Here is an 18,069-nt window from a genome sequence, read left to right on the forward strand (position 1 = left end):
TTTACCATCAAGTATTCATTATTTATTTATTTATTTTCCCATTTTATTTGAAAGGTGAGGCTGGGGAAGTGAAAGAGAGAAAGAGAGGAAGAGAAATTTTTTGTTCACAGGTTCACACCCCCAAATTCCCACAACATTTATAGCTGGACCAGGATGAAGCTAGGACCCTGGACCTTAATTCAAGTTTCCCACATGGGTGGAAGGGACCCAACTACTTGAGCCATCATCTGCTGCATCCCAGCGAATACATTATCAAAAAGTTGGAAAAAGAAGTAGAAGTTCTAAGACTTGAACAAAACGGTGATATAGGATATTCTCCCAAGCAGGGACTTAACTGTCTCATCAAACGTCGACTCCATCAAGCATTCCTTTATGTCACTCTTCAAACTTCTCAATCTGGAAGCTTCTCCTGGCAAAGAGCCAGGTGGAGAGGGGCATAGTAGGGAGAAAATGGAACATCACCTTCTGTTCTCTACTCCTACCCTTTTCTCTTCAGAGATTTTTTAACAGACCATCTCTCTCCCACAGAGCCCTAACTGAGGTGGGCAGATGAATCTCTGTTCCAGATGGTCTTCTGCCATTCTGTCCATAACTTGGGCCTACATGCGTTCATCTTCATTCTTTTTTTGGCTGAGGTTTCCTGGTCCTTATTGCACAAAATTCATGCTGTTCTATACATGTCCCACCTTTGGCTCGCTGTGTATATTTGTTACTGTAACATCTCCTGGCCTCTCCAATAAAAACTGAAAAGAAAACTCTTCTTTTAAAAATATTTTTATTAATTTGTTTGTGAAAGAGAGAACTTCCATTGGCTAGTTCACCCCTCAAATATCCACAATATCCAGGGCTGGGCCAGGCTGGAAATTAGGAGCTGGTAACTCCATCCTGGTGTCCCACGTGAGTGGCAGGAGCCCAAGCACTTGGGACAACATCCACTGCCTTCATAGGTGCGTTAGCAGGAATCAGAAGCGTAGTAGGAGGGCCAGCGCTGTGGCGCAGTGGGTTAACGCCCTGGCCTGAAGCACCAGCATCCCATATGGGTGCGGGTTCTAGGTCCGGCTGCTCCTCTTTCGATCTAGCTCCCTGCTAGGGCCTGGGAAAGCAGTGGAAGATGGCTCAAATCCTTGGGCCCCTGTACCCACGTGGGAGACCCAGAAGAAGCTCCTGGCTCCTGGCTTCAGATCGGCACAGCTCTGGCCACTGCGGCCAATTGGGGAGTGAACCATCAGATAGAAGACCTCTCTCTCTCTCTGTGCCTCTTCTCTCTCTGTGTAACTCTGACTTTCAAATAAATAAATAAATCTTAAAAAAAAAAAAAAAGCATAGTAGGCGGAACTCAAACCAGCACTCCAATACAGGACTTGGACATCCCAAGTAACATCTTAACTACTATGCTAAACACCATTTTATATTCTTTAAGCAACAGGTCTTTAGGGCCATTTCCACTCTAGTTCTGCATATATAAGCTTCACAGATACAGAAAATTTTAACTGCTTTTTCTCTGTTCCATTCTCAGCACAGGGAATCAAGTGGCATGGAATAGGCATTCCATATGGAATGAGTGAATGTGAAGATAGATTCTGCTGCCCTCTCATTTGGATATTCCGATATGAATTACTGGTAGCTCTGCTAAAACAGAGACAGGAGAGATCAAGTTATGAAAATATTTTAGACATACACAAATAATTCCCACATTTCCTCTGCTTAATATAGTGAATACCACTTATAATGTAAAATGTGCTTTCACTTCTCCAAGGGAAAGTAACACAATATGCAATCCAGCTGCTATGTGAAAATGCTATGTCCAGGATCTCTTGATGTGTATGTGATTTTTCTGGCAAATGTTGACTATAAGTTTCATCACCCTATATTTTGGTTGTCTACTGTTGAGTTATAAGTCATTCCAAAACTCCGTGGCTCTAACCAATGAGTTTGATTCCATTAATAAATCTGCAATTTGGGCAGGACTTGATGGAGATATGTCATCACTGATCTTCTGGACCAGCTTGGAAGCTGATGGCTGGCACGATCTAAAGGCTTAAGTACTCATATTTGGCTGACTCTCAGTAGCACATCTGCTGGGGTGGTGACCAGAACACAGGCACATGGCTTCTTTATTTTAAAAATATATTTACTTATTTATATATTTGTGAAATAGGAGAGAAAGAGAGAGAGAAGGGGAGAGGGAAAGAAAGGGAGAGAGAGAGAGAGAGAGAGAGAGAAACTCCCATCTGTTGATTCACCGCAAATGCTTGTATTGGCTGGAACCAAAGCCAGGAGCCAGGAACTGAATCCAGGTCTCTCACATGGTTGGCAGGAGCACTAGTGCTTGACTCATCACCACTGCATTTCAGGGTGCACATTAGCAGAGCGAGATATCAAACCCAGCTATTCTTATGTGGGACATGGGCATCTTAACTGGCTCACTAACCATTAGGCTAACTGCCCATCCCTGGCACATGAACTATTAATATAGGTACTTAGTTTCCTAAGAGTGTGATAGCTTGGTTCCAAGGATAGGTGCCCCAGACAGAAGCTATGTCTATTTTATGATGACCTCAAAAGTCACACAGCATTATTTTTTTCCGAGGTTACTGGCTGCCAAGGTTCAAAGAGAGAAAGCACAGGCCCCCACACCTACTGATGGACAAGTGTCAATGTAGCACCTTAAGAACATGAAGGAAGGCATATATGTCATTCTGATCACTGCTAGGAAACACACCCTTTGACATACTGAAATGCTAAATATGCACTGGCAGAGACAGCCAGAACTACTCTACAGCTGAAAAAAGTGAGTGTGAGACAGCAAACTGTGGTTGCATGCCTATGCACCACATCCCTTGGCCAGGAACATCAGGGTTCACATTTCAGATGGGTGCTCTTCAGGCTGCCCGTCTGACAGCGGTACTGCCTCTCAGTTTTGTGTGATAGGTGCTCAGAGAATAGCTCTCCATCTTTGACAATTCTCTTTTTATTGGTGGTGGCTCCAAAGCTCTGGGAATTGAGTAATCATAATGAAGAGTTAACCATTAGAGTACTGCCAAAATCCAAGTTGCCGGCAATTACTGTTCTCTTAGTCCCATCATTTAGAATGCTGGTTGATGGCTTGTTTATCCTCAGCAATGTTCATTGCCTTTGTTCTCTTCCTAAACTTTTTCTTAGGCGCATGTGTCTCGCCTTTTGCTGGAAGGAAGAAGCCAGGGTTCTGCTTCCTCTGCCATGGGTAACATCTCTGGCCAGAGGCTGCATTTCCTTCATGACTCCAACCCCTGAGTTTCGGGAACACTTCATCCTCCTTTTGTTTCCCAAGTGTAGGGAGATGGCAACTCCCAGCTGTTTATGAATCTCTGGGTTGACAGCCCATCCCCATTGACTTCTCCAATCCTGTCACCTGAGTCCACTATTAGATGTTCTCTGTTGCAAATATTTATGGGTGCATTAATGGTATTTAGGCCACTGCTTTTTCTGACACCTGTGCTGCAATTTTTGTGTATTTGTAGCCAACTTTACAAATTTTTTAAATTCAAATTAGGTTTATGACATGTCCTCTCTCTGTCTCAAACGTGATTCCTCTCATGTTAAAGTAATGTAATAATTTAATAAATTAGCTTATTTACTTTCAGAGAAGGCAGAGACTTATTGAACACTTATTCAGAATATGTACTTGATACATCACAAAATCATCCCAACTCAGTGAAGCTGGTCTATCACATAGCTTTTATTTTCTTTAATAAAATTATTTTTATTTACTTTTATTTGAAATAATAAAATTATTTTCTTTATTGTTTTCATTTTTATTTGAAATTCAGAGAGAAAAAGAGAGGTCTCCCATCTACTTGTTCACTCCCCAAATGTCCAGAACTGGACCAGGCTGAAGCCAGAAGACTTGAACTCCATCCAGGTCTCCCAAGTGAATGTCAGGGACCCAACCACTTGAGCCATCATCTGATGCCTCCCATGGTGCACATTAAAGGGAAGCTGGAATTGGGAATGGAGCAAGACTCAAAGCCAGGCTCTCCAATATGAGAGGCAGGTATCTAAAGCACAAGTTAACGACTGCCAAATGCCTACTTCGCATTGCTTTTATAGTAAAGAAAATTGAGACTCAAACTAATTAAGTCTTTTTTTCCAGGGACTTTCTCTTTATTATTCTTTCTACTATACTACAAGGTACCATTGCCTATTTTTATTTTCACTAAATTGTCTTTATCCTAGTGTGATATTTAGTTATAAATTTTGGTGTTTTTAATGAGACCCTTCAAATTCCTTATTTGTGCTCTTGATAAATATCTTTCATTTATACTTTGATAAAACAAAGCTTTCGTTTGGAATTAGTTACATATAGCAATCCAAATAATGTTCAGAAAAGAAGGAGGAGATAAGGCATTTCAGAATAGGTGGGCCTAAAGAAATCACCAATAATTACATTTTTTACTAATTGCATGCAAATACAAAAGAACCCAAGAAATAAATTCATGGAAAGAATACTACAAATCAAAAATCATGATTAACTCTGAAATAAGCCTGCCAATTGCTTAGACAGCAGCCTGACGTTGTTAGAAAACAGTCATGTTAAGCTCGTGTAATGTCCTCACTGTTACAACCATATTGTCAGCTCCTCTAGTGTCAAGGTGCTTCACTATAAGGAGGTAGTTTAGTAGAACCCACGGTTGCACTGGGAAACATAAATACCATTAAATCTTAGTTATTATCACCTTGAAACATTTTTAGATGTTTCAGATCACATATCTTTTATGTATATTTTATTACACATAAACTAATATTGTGACAATTTTTTTCTGAGTTTCTTTTGGGGAGGAAATACAGGGGAAAAGGCTTCAGTGTGAAGATAGAAGTCAAGGAAATCTACACTTGATCTTAGCCAAAAGCAAGAAGCTAAAGAAGCCAAGGAAATCTGAAAAGATGAAAGTAAAACTGCCAAAAGTCTCTATTGTAGGGTCTAAAAAGTTCCTTAATGTTCCCTGATTCTGGTGTTCATACCCATCATAATCCTCAGGACTGTGAACTTGATGTTTTACATCTGTGCATAGGTTATGTTTCATGACACCATTAACCTTTTAAAAAATTATTTATTTCAAAGTCAGAGTTACACAGAGAGAGGAGAGGGAGGGAGGGAGGGAGGGAGGGAGGGAGGGAGGGAGGGAGATAGAAAGTATTCCATCCGCTGGTTCACTCCTCAATTGGCCATAACGGCAGAGCTGCACCGATCTGAAGCCAGGAGCCAGGAGCTTCTTCTGGGTCTCCCTCACGGGTGCAGGGGCCCAAGGACTTGGGCCATCTTCTACGGCTTTCTCAGGCCATAGCAGAGAACTGGATTGGAAGTGGAGCAGCCGGGACTAAAACCGGAGTCCATATGGGATGCTGGCGCTGCAGGCCGGGGCTTTAACCCGCTGTAGCACAGCGCCGGCCCCAGGGTACACAGTTCTGAGTCACACTTCTGCATGCAGGGTGTTCTGAGTTTTGAGTGGTTTGTGCTACAGCTTTGGAAGCTGGAAGTGATGGGAAAGAGATGTACCAATTATCACCATTCATGACAAATGCACTTTTGCAACAATGAAATTGTAAGCATAGATTTTTAAATTTGTTTACACCCTGAATATTAGGTCTATATCAATCAATATTCAAAGTGCAGAATGTGGGCCATGTGAGATAATTTTATAGATAGCACAGCTAAGAATATTTTTTACTGAAGTAGGTGGTTATTTATTTGCGTATTAACGTATCTGTTCTTAGGAAAAATAACATGTGTTGAGTATAACATTTATGGCAAATAAAATGATACTGTTTTTTTTTTAAAATCAAACATATTTTTGTAAAAATTGAATTAAATATAATGATTAGGTAAAAACATTTTAGATTTTATGTAAATATGGCAAAAACAAATTGGTTTTAAAATGATTAAATTTTGGGAAACAATGCTTTATTTCTAAATTTGAAGGTCTGCTTAATTCCCAGATCTAATATTAATGATATTCCTTTACTTTTCCAAAATAAACTTCCAAAAGGCATTGTTAAGATCAGAAATTATATTCATTTAGGTAAGAATTAGAAGGTATTTGTGTTTAATTACTTGGATATCTTTAATTACTTGATTTACAAACTTCATCCTATTTACATCTATACTTCACTGAGTCTTCTGATAGATGTTTAAGAATCAACCATTAAATTTATTTACAACCATTCCTTCATATACGTAAGACTTTCAGGGTTTTTTGTTTGTTTTGTTTAAGATTTATTTATTTATTTGAAAGTTAGAGTTACATAGAGACAGAGGAGAGGCAGAGAGAGAGAGAGGGAGAGGTCTTTCATCTAATGGTTCAATCCCCAATTGGCCACACTGGCCGGAGCTGTGCTGATCCGAAACCAGGAGCCAGGAGCTTTTTCTGGGTCTCCCACGTGGGTGCAGAGGCCCAAGGAGTTGGGCCATCTTCTACTGCTTTCCCAGGCCATAGCAGAGAGCTGGATTGGAAGTAGAGCAGCCAGGTATTGAACCGGCACCCATACAGGATGCCTGCACTTCAGGCCAGGGCATTAACCCACTGCATCACAGTGCTGGCCCCAAGACTCAGTTTTAAAACAAGTATATTTTGGGGTTGGCACTGTGGCATAGTAGGCAAAGCCACTGTCTGTGGCACTGGCATACCATATGGTGCCAGTTTGTGTCCAGCTGCTCCTCTTCCAATCCAGCTCTCTACTATGGCCTGGAAAAGCAATAGAAGATGGCCCAAGTCCTTGGACTCCTGCACCCACGTGGAAGACCCAGAAGAAGCTCCTGGTTTCAGATTGGCCCAGCTCCGGTATTACAGTTATTCAGGGAATAAACCAGCAGATGGAAGAGATGGAAGTCCTTTCTCTCTTTCTCCCTCTGTCTATAACTCTCTCAAATAAATAAAATCTTTTTTAAAAAAGTACATTTTAATTTAGCCATAAAAATAATTAACAGTCACCTTTACAATGACAGCTTTTATGTGCATGTCTTAAAGTTCTCCATATATAAATTTTTATGAATAGAGTTTTAATGTTTATAAATATTAAAAATTTTCATATACCATGTTTAGTTGCTATATATTACATAACTAAGCCAGTACCTGACACTTTGTTCAATATTTGTGATTTCATAACATAAAATACTAATGCTTTGTAAATCACCCTTTGTGATCAATATAAAACATTACCAAATCACTTACTAGTTTTGAAGATGAGCAAAAAATGCACTTCATTATGAAATATTTTACACACCTCAAAATTATATTAGAATTCCATTCTACCCTTAGGGCCTCGGTATTATCTGGATCCTCCCCAGATCAGCAGCAATGAAAACAGATAATGCTTTTTAGTGTGCTCTGCCTCACTTAGTGTTAGTTACTACAACTATTGCCTCTATCTATATCTTACTGCGTGATTGACACCAAAAGCAATCTTAGGTAGGAGAAGCAGACTCTTCCTATTTAGGTGCACCCTGGACTGCATTATAATTACATATTCAAGGAACTTATGCTGAACACAATTTTACATTTACATTATGGGCTCTGCCTGCAGGCAGTGGCAGTAAAGAGTAATGAGATGAATCCAAAGATTTCTGCAAACAGTTTTTTTCCAAAAAAAAAAAAAAAAGGGGGGGGGGTGATTGAGGGCAGTAGACTCAAGAGAAAGAAATACTGTAAAAGCTGCATTTGGAATGAAAATAATTATTTAATTTGAAAGGAATTTAGGAAACAAGACTGTTAGGAAACAGGTTAAGGTAATGTAACAAAAAGACCAAGAATACACCAGCTCAAAAAGAAATTTATTATTCTTTCACACATCCATCCAGAAGTGGGCAGGCAACCCAGGGCAAGTGAGACTCTTTCTCATAAGCACATTCAGGGGTCCAGGTTTTCCAGGTGGGGCTCTTCAGGGCTCCTCGAGTTTCCTCTTGACAATGTGTTCAAAACTGGCTCACCAGCACTGTGTCTTCATTTAAAACTAAGGAAAAGAGAGAAGGGAGGGGGTAACATACTCCTAATTATGTGAGAAGCAAGTTTGGGATAGCACATGTATCACTTGCCTTTACATCCCATTGTCAAGGACTTATTTACAAAGGAAACTGGGAAAAAAAAAAGTTGTCTGTGGCTAGGCAGGCACTCAGCAAAAACTCAAAAACTTTTATTACTGAAATGAAAATATGGAAAGAATATTGAGGAACAATTGGAAGTTTCTTCCTTTGGTCCTTGGCCCTCCAAATATCCATATGAACCAATACTTCTCTACAAAGAACACAGGCCCTCCCCCAGGCATTGAACTAAGCTTCATCTAGTTACTGATCCCAGTTCAAATCTGAGCTCTCTGAGAATTTCTCTCTGCCTAATCTAAAAGTGGCTTTTCAAGTACTAGATATTTATTATCTAATAGATAAGTTACTTGCAGTCCTGTGCTTCTCAATGCAAAATGGTGGACTGGGATAAAGAACTACTGTAAAAACTAGCATTCTGAAAATAAGGAATAGGAAATGTATCAATCCCTGTGACAGTCTGCTTGGCAGGAATTCAGAAGGCTTCTTTCTGAGGAATTGAAATAAATTCCTTGGTTAGGCTCTGCTGCTGCTCTCTGGAAGAAACTCCTTTGTGGGGGCCAGCGCTGTGGCACAGTGGGTTAACGCCCTGGCCTGAAGCACGGGCATCTTATATGGGTGCCGGTTTGAGACCTGGCTCCTCTGCTTCCTATCCAGCTCTCTGCTGTGATCTGGGAAAGCAGTGGAGGATGGCCCAAGGTCTTGGGCTTTTGCACCCATGTGGGAGTCCTGGAAGAAACGGATCGGTGCAGCTCCGGCCGTTTTTGCCAGTTGGGGTGTGAACCATCAGATGGAAGACATCTCCCCCCCACCACCACCACCGTGTAACTCTTTCAAATAGATAAATAAATCTGAAAAAAAAAAAAAAAAACCTTTGTCTACTGCTCTCCGATCTCCATAGATACATGCCTCCTTTGGGATAGTCATGATTTTTTCCATCATCCATTGTCTAATACAGTGTCATCTCATATGAGTATGGGCCTAATCAGGAGAGGAATGTCACAGCAATTTGCACAAGTTAAATATAAAAAAATTACTAAATATAACACGGGTTTGTGATAAAGTTAAAGAGAATCCTAAATATATAGAAATAACAGATATAAGGAAAGCTATTGTCCCTGGGGCTGCAGTAGATACCCAAGGAAGAAGCCCCCATGGACTGAAATCGAGACTCATTGGTAAGAGTTGGCGTGATAAGTCACCTCAGGGTTGAGTCAGTGGAATTCACCAGAAATACACTCTCAAGAGTGTGGGCCATGGTCTCTTCTGACTTTATTGTGAGCTCAGAAATTAATGAGTGTCAACGCACAAATTCAGGGCAATAGAAAGGGGGCTTTTTCTCATGCTGGGTCTTTGGACATTAGTCCATCAATGTCACCACTACATTTCTCTTGTTCATGAGTGAATTCCCTGTCAACAATGACTCTTTCGGGTGAACATGGATCCTTCCACAAATTTTTCCATTTATTCTCTTGCACATGTGTCTTCTCATTATCCTGAGGAATAGCTGAAATCTAAAAGCCAAGCCAAAAATTCCTGCTTCTCTTCCTTTAATGAGAATGATTAGGAGCTGACAAGGATGGAAGGACATGAAGTAAAGGGAATTACCTGAAAAATCCTCACATAGTATTTCGAAATACATTACTACATACATCTTCATCTTCTGTTCCTTAGGCATGGGTTCATGAGATCAAAACATCTTCAAAACACCTTTCTGAATTCTCAGATTAACTTGGCTTCAAGATGGAGTAAACCATGCAAATTCCAGGCAGTTTGCAGCTAAATGATTAGTAAATATGAGATACTGGTATGATGATTGTCTAGTAAAGTAAGCAGTTGAGTCCAGGAGGTAGAAAGTTAATCAATCTGTTAAAAAATAATTTGCCTTTCATCATCTGTTTTAAAATTTACCATTATTTTAAATAATTACATTTACCTCTAGCTTTCCATATGAATGTACAATATCCAAATTAAGCCAAAAATGTGTTGATTCCTTTGTTAGATTAAAAAATACTTAAGGTTTTAATTGCTAGATAAAACCCTTCATCATGTATGTATCATTGAGGATGGAGGGGAGGGGAGGGGAGGGGAGGGGAGGGGAGGGGAGGGGAGGGAAGGGAACGGTAGGAAGGAAAAGAAAGAAAAAAGAAAAGAAAAGAAAGAGGAGGGAAAGAGGGCAAGGGACAGAGGCGAGAGAAGGAAAGCAAGGATGGATGGATGGATGGATATAGATAGAGAAAGAAAGAGAGAGAGAGAAAAGGGAGGGAAAGAGGGCAAGGGACAGAGGCGAGAAAAGGAAAGCAAGCAAACCTGCGGGATTACTGTAACTTCAACAATTCCTCAAATAAACAAACATTCCTAAAGATCTAGGAAGAAAAAGTCTGCTATCATTAAGTAAATTTTCTAAAAATCACTTTATTCATTTTATTCTGCATGGTCAACTACAGTGATCAAATCTGCCAGACAATTGCCTAACTCCACTGCAGTTTACCTTTGTAAACAAAGTGCTTGGGTCAACATAAAAGAGTCAAGCAGTTTCAAAAGAGGAACATTTTGAAAGCATTTTGTTTGCTAATACAAATATACCTTATGGTTAACTATTTAGTAGAGATTGATTTCCTCAAAGTTGGCCCAATTATTTGATGAGTTTAAGACACAACAGCGTCAGCAGCTCTTGGACTCTTACAACATGGTTAATGTGTAAAAACCAATCACTAATCTCAAAATTGTCTTCAGCATCTTAGCAGCATGTGCTCTGTGCTTGCTAGCATTGTATTTCAAAAATGGGTAAAGGTCATGGCTAAGCCATTCTCGGTTGTTTAAAATAATGTCATTATATAACATGCTTATTTAATTGCGGCAATGTAACCTTACTGTATTATCAAACTATGACCTTAACATTTTCCTGGTAGATTTTTGTAAAGGTTCATCAGTGCTTCCTGATTCTGGGTCCTATCATTATCCACAACTGGATATGTGTAAGAAACCTGTAATTTAAAGTTGAATTACATGACTGCTAAATGTATTGCTGTCCCTTAATTTTTTTTATAAACCAAATGAATACAAAGTAATAACCCTATACAAAAAATGAAAATTACTTTTGAATGCATCCTTTTGGAGACAGAGCTATAATTAAAATATTACAGTAGGTTTCAACATCAGCAGGATTGAATAAGTCTTTAAAATGAATAAAATGTGTGTTCAGGTCATCTTGGATACTCCATCTATAGTGCATAGATGTCTCAAACACTGTAAGAAAAAAACCAAGGGTTTCTTCTCCAACAGCAGTATCAATGAACAATGAGAAAAGGCTTCACTTTTTACTAAACTGCACATTCCATGTTTGGCTGGAAAAAAAAGTTAAATATTAGATTCCTCATATAAAGTAAGGATCAACATACCACAACCAAATTGTCAAAAAAAAAAAAAAAACCTTAATTACTGTACTTATATATGCTAAATTAGATGGAGTAACGAGTCTGCCCTTCTAATTACCTGTGTGTTATAATGTGGACCAAATGCACACAGTACTTATTGTATTAGTCATTTCCCCCCTCTGAACTCCAGTAGCACTTTATTCTCTGAGCCTTTCACTTAGTGTCGGTTACCACTTCATTTTACTAATTCTAATTTTACCCATGCGAGACTTATTTCAAAATCACCTGCAACCTGACGACACATAGCCTTCAGTCACTAAGCAGTTTTCTTCTGAAAGACTATGGTGATCTGCTGAAGACAGCACAAAAAACAGTGATCCTGAGGTCATGGGCCTGACTTCCAAAGTAGGAAACCTCATTGTTACTTAGGTTTGAGATCTGTCCTGAACCCCTTTACCACACGATGACCACAGAAGATCCCTAGAACTGACCAGATTTCACAGCTTTTGAACCCCTCTCTGCATCTGACGATTCACATAACCCTTGCACATCACACACAGACGTGCAGACAGCTTTTACTTTGTACCCACCATCCACTAGCTCCTGCCATATACTTTTTCTATCTGCTCAAAATAAACATAATATTCAGTCTCTACCTCTGGACAAAATTTTAGCATCAGAAAATGAGAAATTTATGAAGGAAAGAAGTATCTATTACAATAAATCAATCAATACACTGACTGGAAAATATGTTTAAGAAAAATCTCTACTTCATTTAACAAGTACTTACCATATACCTGTTTTGCAGCCATCCAGGGAAACACAAAGATCTGTTTTTTGTTCCCAAGGAACTGAGGTTTAATATAAGACTTTACTGAAGGAGCACAGAGCACAAATATAAGGGCCAGGACTTACCTTTGACCACGGGCAAACCACCAGTTGTCTACATTTCTAATGGATAAAAATAACCAAGGTTTGCATGTTATGAAACTTAAATATAACTGAGTTAAAACATGAACTACTTAAAAATACTTTTTGTGTTCAAATTCAATCAAAAGGCTCTTCTGTTCTCTTCCTTTTGCTTTCTGGGCTGTTAGTTTTCTTTAAAGATTTCAATATTGAGTATACTGTTTTATTTTACTAGTGGTTGCTTTAAAATAGAAATAAAAATAAAACATTCAAACCATTCCTATACTCTAATTAACAAAGAAAAAATTGCTTGTTGACTTTTTGTCTCCAAAGCATCATTTCCCACTTAGGATTAAGTTTGAAGATTTAAACACTGATGATTTCTTTAACTCTGTTATCTTTTTTTTTAATTTATTTTTTTATTTTTTGACAGGCAGAGTGGACAGTGAGAGACAGAGAGAAAGGTCTTCCTTTGCCATTGGTTCACCCTCCAATGGCCACCGTGGCTGGCGTGCTGTGGCCAGCGCACCACGCTGATCCGAAGGCAGGAGCCAGGTGCTTATCCTGGTCTCCCATGGGGTGCAGGGCCCAAGGACTTGGGCCATCCTCCACTGCACTCCCTGGCCACAGCAGAATGCTGGCCTGGAAGAGGAGCGACCGGGACAGAACTGGCGCCCCGACCGGGACTAGAACCGGGTGTGCCGGCGCTGCAAGGCGGAGGATTAGCCTAGTGAGCAGCGGTGCTGGCCTAACTCTGTTATCTTAATTTCTAAAAGCAACTATTTAATATTTAATGTTTTACTAACAAATATTTCCAAGATGGCTTCTCTATTCTGGAAGGTTTTTTTTGTTTTGTTTTTAAGATTTACTTTATTTATTTGAAAGAGTTAGAGAGAGAGAAAGGTCGGTCTTCCATCTACCAGTTTACTCCCCAGATGACCGTAACAGCCAGAGCTGAGCTGATCCGAAGCCAGGAGCTTCTTTCAGGTCTCCCACACAGGTGCAGGGGTCCAAGGAGTTGGGCCGTCTTCCACTACTTTCCCAGGCCACAGAAGAGAGCTGGATCCGAAGAGCAGCAGCCAGAACACAAATCGGCACTCATATGGGTGCCACAGGTGGAGACTTAGCCCACTGGTTTCTTTTCTTTACAAATTACCCAATCTCATGTGCTCTGTTAGAGCAATAGAAAACAGTCTAAGGGCCAGCACTGTCTCTGCCTGTCACTCCAACATCCCAAATGGGCGTCATTTCGTGTTCTAGCTGCTCCTGTTCCAATCCAGCTCTCTGCTTATAGCCTGGGAAAGCAGTAGAAGATGGCCCAAGTGCTTGGGCCCCTACATCTGCGCAGGAGACCCAGATGAAGCTCTTGGCTGTGGATTGGCCCAGCTCTGGTATTTCAGTCATCTAGGGAGCCAACCAGCGAATAGAAGACAATTTTCTGTCTCTCCCTCTGTAACTCTACCTCTCAAATAAATAATCTTTTAAAAAACAAAACAGTCTAAGATAAAATTATAAATAGGCAGGCCTGTGACTACAACCATGTCTAAGCCAACATAATTCCATGAAAAAAGTCTAGGAGATATGTGGCAGAATAACTCCTAAAATATTCCAACTCCTAATCTCCAGAATCTGCAAATGTCATTTACATGACAAAGCGGAACAATGGTGCAGAAGGAATTGTTAATCAGATGACCTTAGATGGGCTCAAAATAATCATTATAAGGGTATTTAAAAGTGGAAGAGGAGACAGAGTAATGTCAGATAAGAAACTGATGCCCATTGTTGGATCTGTAGATGAAGGGAATGAGCCAAGGAATGCAGCCTTCATCAGTTGGACAAGAAACTCTTGTATCCCAGAGAACCTCCAGAAGCAGTCCTGACATCTTTAAGGAGGGAGACATACTCAGAACTTCTGCTGGACAGAACTGTAATACATTTGTATTGTTTTACATCATTAAATTATAGCAATTTGTTACAACAGACATCTAAAAAATGCAAACATGTAACAAAACTGTTAAGCTGTAGTAAATGCTTTAAAAGAAACAAATGGCAGATTACAACTGAATAGAGCAGGGTAAGCAATATTTAGGTCCAGACTTAGAAGCAGCAGCTGAAACAGGTCTGCACATTTCTGGTAAAGAGCTCCACTGTACGCCTGATAAAGCATGCTTGTCTCTTAGACATGTGCTCAACTTGTCTTCTTGCCTGGGAATTCTACCCTCCTATCTCCACCCTCAGTGGACTCTACTTTTGCTGTTTGGGGCCAGCCAAGATGTGCACTTGCACACACAATCCTCCCTCCACCCCCCTCAGTTATCTTCCAGCAACCCACACTACCTAGGGGACCTCTGTGCTTCGTGGAGGGTGGGGTGGAGAGCTGACCCTGTCACTCTCACATGTGGCACATGAGATTCAGGGCTAAACATGATCTTGTCCCTTAAATTAGTTCAGGTGGGTCCAAAACCTAAGTCCGCTCGGAGTGAAGCTGAAACTTCATTTTAGAGGTTGGGGGAATGAAGGCTTATTTTGCAGCTAGATGTGAACAGTGATAGTTTATGACATCCACCTTGTTGACCAAGATGGGGAAGGCTGAGTTTACAATTTTAAGAGGAAAGGCACTCAACTTGCCTATACTGACAGAAGTTTGTACTTGCACCCAGAACTCTCCCTTTTAAATATTATACTACGAAACTTCTTCCATATCCCCTTTAGCTTTTCAGTCAAGATCCAGAGCTTGAGAAGTAAACAAAGAACTGATATAAAAAAAAAAAAAAAAAAAAAAAAAAAAAGTATGGGCAAAAGCATTACATCAGGCAACAAAACCATGTTGAGAGCTGTTAATCTGCCACTAAGCATGACCTCTCAGCATTTTTACCTCTTACTAAGTATGGAGAGGGCTGTCACTTTTCTTCTCCATCAGCACCTTCCTCCATGAAAATTAGCAGTTTAACACTTCCTAAGGTTCACTAGGTTTTTTTTTTTTTGACAGGCAGAGTGGACAGTGAGAGAAAGGTCTTCCTTTACCGGTGGTTCACCCTCCAATGGCCGCTGCGGCCGGCACACCGCGCTGATCTGAAGGCAGGAGCCAGGTGCTTCTCCTGGTCTCCCATGCGGGTGCAGAGCCCAAGGATTTGGGCCATCCTCCACTGCACTCCCGGGCCAGAGCAGAGAGCTGGACTGCAAGAGGAGCGACCAGGACAGAATCCGGCGCCAAGACCGGGACTAGAACCCGGTGTGCTGCAGGCGGAGGATTAGCCTATTGAGCCGCGGCGCCATCCCCTAAGGTTCACTATTAACATTTCCACACAAATGGAAGATACATCACTTTTCCTGTGAGATTAAATGTAAAATCTTTTCGGTTTTACTCAAGTCTCCTGCTCACCAGCACAGTGCAGGCGTTTGCCAATAATGCCACCTACAGTAGTTACTTCTAAGGTCCCATACTCATTACAGTCATTTTTACTTCCATTGACCCATTCTCATTGTAGTAGTACTCACCTGTTGGCCCCTACACAGTTCGCTAGTACCTTCCACATACCAGGTAGTTTTAGGTGCTGAAACACCAACATCAATGTACCACACATCTTCAAATCCCTGACAGATGTGTTTTGGGGGTAGGGGAGACTTAAAGGGAAACTATGCAGTTTGGAGAAAAAGCTATTTTGACCTGCCATTTGTACAAAGACTAGAAGCAAACTGGATTAAATAGTGGGTATCTTCCAAGGTTACAGAGCAGGTACAATTCTATGCAGCGGCAGTTATCCTGGAAAGGCTAAAAAACACTTTTCTAACTCCAAATCTAAGAATTTGCTATTGAAGCCTGAAAGTCCAGGTATACAATTCTTTTGCAGACAAAAAGACTTAAGGCTAAACACAGAACCATGAGACTTGATTCCATAAATTCTTTAAGGTTGAGATTCTTCAGGTGATACAGGAATGTGGTAGTAACAAGCCCAATTCCCATTTATGCTGCCGTTACAGACCTGTACTTCTGAAGTGTTGTGAGGTTAAACCAGAAAGTCTCAGGTATTCAATTGAAGCAGAGGACCAATGACTAAATCATATTGTATTTTCTATGTACCTTACTTGTTCACAGGGACAAGGGCCAACCCTTGAGAAAATCAACATGTAGCACAAAGACATATACACCCCCTGCATTAGGCGAGGTTACCCAAAGTATCACTGGAGAAAAAGGTTAGTTACTACCTCAACTTGGTGAGATGCTGTGGATTCTGAAGCACAGCTGTAAAGGTGTGCCAAACACACAACAGGTGTAAAACTGAAGAATTAATGTATATAAAATTATTTTCTCTTGTTTAGGGAGTCTCTTACCTCCATATTAACTATAAAGCATTGCTGCAAGGGTCTCCTGTACTTTTGTCTGTTAATATTCTGAAATATCACTCAGCCCAGACTCTAATACTCAAGAAAACTCCCAACTATGGTTAAGAACCTTACCTTGACAAATGCCTAGTCCTTAAAGCAATTTTAGGAAGTTGTCACTAAACTTAATGCACTGCCTAAGGCCATTTTACAGTACTCCCACTTTCAGAAATTCTTGAATATCCAGAGGTCTTTGCTAATCCAATAGTTTAATTGGTGGTGTTCTATCCCTCATTATTGTCTCAGCTTAAATCTCTAAGTGGTGCCTTCAGCCCACCTCAATAGCTATTAAATGTGAAAAGTGGTACATGCCCACCTTTTAAGCAAAAATGTCACTAAATGTAGGCCTCCTGTTTTCAATAACTAATCATAAGAATGTGCATTCTGGGGCCACCACTGTATAGAGGGTAAAGCCACTGCCCGCGGTGCCAGAATGCCATCTTGGCACCAGTTCAAGTCCCAACTGCACCACTTCTGATCCAGCTCTCTGCTATGGCCTGGGAAAGCAGATTGCCCTTGTGCTTGGGGCCTTCCAACTTCACACCTCAAAGAGGCTCCTGACTGGCCCAGCTCTGGCTGTTGTGGCTATTTAGAGAATAAAACAGCAGATGTCAGACCTCTAACTATGCCTTTCAAATAAATCAATCTTGACCAGGCTCCTGGCTATAGCTTCCCACCAACACATAACCTGAAGGTCAGTGATAGCTTAAATTCATGCCACCTGTGTGGAAGACCTGGCTTGAGTTCCTGGATCCTACTGGCCCCCAGGGTTATCTGAGGGAGTGAACCAGCAGATGGGAACACTCTCAAATGAATAAAAAAATTACCAGTCATTAAGGGAAATATTACTTGCTACCAACTGTGGGTTTCTTCTGTACCACGTTAAAACTTGCCCTCTTATGCCTTCATTCATCCTGGCATTTATCAATTTCTTAAATTAGTAAATCTCCTTAAAACTGCCAGCATCTGGGAAATTCTTGCTTGTCAAATACTTCATCTTTAAAATATTTACTATTTTTCAACATTTAGAAATTACTTAACTGAGGGTCACTCAGAATATGCATTCGATGCTAAGCAATACAGACCCATTAAGCAACATTCAACCCCTATCAGTCAATACACACTTGCCCATCTACTAAAACCAAGAATTGAACACGTTTATACTTACCTCCTCTTAAACTTCAACGTTAGGAAAAATTAAAAACACACATACAGTGTCCCATCAAAAACAAGAGATGCTTCACTGAATTAGTGAAATCTCAATGGTGTTTGGAGTGCCTATGCTCTGTACCTTAAAAGAAGCTAATCTGTACTTAGTTTCCCTCACAT

This window comes from Lepus europaeus, chromosome 6 (genome assembly GCF_033115175.1).
Source record: "Lepus europaeus isolate LE1 chromosome 6, mLepTim1.pri, whole genome shotgun sequence".
Lineage (NCBI taxonomy): Eukaryota > Metazoa > Chordata > Mammalia > Lagomorpha > Leporidae > Lepus > Lepus europaeus.